We start from the raw sequence: 2,537 nt of genomic DNA on the forward strand, positions 1-2,537 counted from the left end.
AATTGGAGATAAGGGTTTCACGGCTTTTCCTGCCCAGGCTGGTTTTGAGATCCTCGGATGTCAGCCTCCTGAGTAGCTAGGATTCTAGGCGTGAGCCACCAGCTCCCGGCCCCAAACACACCCTTGAGCCTCAGTTTCCTCCCTTGTTCCACCCTCTGCAGCACCCTATCTCCTCTCCCTAATGCCTGCCTCCAGCTGCCAGCAAGACAGGACGCCCCCACCTAGCTGTGTGATCCCAATAAACGAAGTAAGCTCTCTGTGCCTCCATGGAATGGAGCTAATGAGATCTGAGGGCATCAAAGGATTCCTGGGGCTAACGAATGGGCTTGTCCCACGGCGCAGGCAGTACACCTCCAATGAAAGCAGCTAGTGACCCCCAAGGCCCAGCCCAGGGGGAGGCTGTGCCCTTGGGGCTGTGGTCCTACAGTCTGGCTCTAGCTCCATCCACAGTCAAAAACCTGGGGTGTGCGCCCAGCAGCCAGACACTTGGGAGCCTGGCACCACCTGGTGGTCAGAGTGAGTCCTGCTGTGTGCTGGGGCTTAAAAGACAGGGCGGACCGACTGCTTGGGGTCCAGGCACCCAGAATCCTGGTTGGTATCTCTTCCTGGGTTTGTGTTGTGAGAGCGCTTTCATTTCTTTGTGTCCCTATGGTGGCTGGCCCTCTAATACTCCTCTCATCTCCAGGGGCAGAGCCTGGACTTCCGCCCTCTTTCTTCATGCTTGAAGGCCACCAGGACTCCAGCTCTTGGGGCAGGTTGGAGCAAGTGGCAGGGACTGGAGCAGAGGGGCTGGGCTGTCTGGGAGGGTCTGGGTCTTCCCGGGTGAGGGGAGTCAGGAACAGCAGGATGTCGGGCGCTGTCAGGGTACCTCGGACCTGGTCAGTTAGGGGAGAAGTCTGCCATGCAGTCTGAGGCAGTGTTTCCCCCTAACAAATGTGCACAAGCCTATTCTCATTTTTTTTTTCCACTCCTGGGCCTGGAACTCTGGGCCTGCGCTGTCCCTCGGCTCCTTTTTGCTCAAGGCGAGCGCTCTACCACTTGAACCACAGCGCCACTTCAGGTTTTCTGGTGGTTCATTGGAGATGAGAGTCTCCTGGACATTCCTGCCCAGGCTGGCTTTGAACCGTGATCCTCAGATCTCAGCCTCCTGAGTAGGTAGGATTACAGGCGTGAGCCACCGGTGCCTGGCTGCCTAGTGATTTTATGCAGCCCTCTCATTGGACGTTGCCTAGTGGAATCAGTAGTTACTACTTACTATGTCTCCTTCCTCTTTTCTGGCTAACAGAGAACTCTTTTCCACACGGAGGCAAGTATATAATTTGGTTGCATTCTTGCTTTTTCAGTCTTTGGCAGCTGAGTGGAGCTACCACAGAAGTCCATCTGGGTGTCCTGAATAATCGTCACTTTCCTGAGAAAAAACAACATAAGAGAGAGCAACATAGGTCTATGGCACTATCTTTCCTCCTCCTCCCTGAAGTGACCATGAGTGTGATGTCCGGAGCTGTGGCAGTCATCTTGTACCATGTGGAGACAACTATAACATGGAGTCACAGAGATATAGCTCAAAGAAAAGAGCGAACTATGCCTTCCTGCTATCAGGACAACAGATGCCTTATTAAATGAAAAGCAACTAGCTCTCTTTGTCTCTCTGTTCCTCTGTCCCTCTGCCCCCCCCCCCCTTATCATAACCAGTGCTGGAGCTTGAACTCAGGGCCTGGGCATTGTCTCTGAGCTTTTTCTGCTCAAGACTAGTGCTTTACCACTTGAGCCACAGTTCCACTTCCAGTTTGTTTTGTTTTTTTTTTTTTTTGGTGCTTAATTGGAAGTGAGTCTCGTGGGCTTTCCTGCCTGGGCTGGCTTTGAACTGCAATCCTTGGATCTCAGCCTCCTGAGTAGCTAGGATGATGGGCATGACTCTGGGCACCCAGCTTAGCCGTCTTAGTTTAAGACACGGTAACTCATATTTTCTGTCACCAGGGAATTTGTCAGCGGGTCCAGAAGGTATATAATTTACTTTCAAAGTGATTTTCCTGCAGAATCTGACGCCTTTGGCTAGCTTCTGTGAGTGCTGATGTGAGAATGATTCATATTTCTTTGTCTCTTTGTGATTTTTTCCCCCCAATAGGAAGCTTTGAAATGAGCATTCCCTGTCTTTGATTTCAGATGCTTTGTGGTGTGCGTAGGTGTTAGATATTGAGAAATCCTTCCTGCTTTGGCAGGGAGCAGGGGAGGACTAAGGAGAAGATGGTGATGGTTCAGGTGGCTCATTTGCATATATGCAAATGAACCATAGAACCTGTTGAAACTTGTGCGAAAGGGGAGGGGGGAGGGAAAGGGGAGGAGGAGGGGAGGTTGGTCGAGAGACAGTGTATGCATGTCTGGAAATGTCACAATGAACCCTTTTTATTTTTTAATTTAATTTAATTTAATTTTTGTTGTTGTTGGTCACGGGGCCACTTCCAGTTTTCTGGTGGTTTATTGGAGATAAGAGTCTCATGGACTTTCCTGCCCAGGCTGGCTTTGAACTGTGATCCTCA

This window comes from Dipodomys ordii, unplaced genomic scaffold, assembly GCF_000151885.1.
Source record: "Dipodomys ordii isolate 6190 unplaced genomic scaffold, Dord_2.0 Scaffold79, whole genome shotgun sequence".
In the NCBI taxonomy this organism is placed as follows: Eukaryota; Metazoa; Chordata; class Mammalia; order Rodentia; family Heteromyidae; genus Dipodomys; species Dipodomys ordii.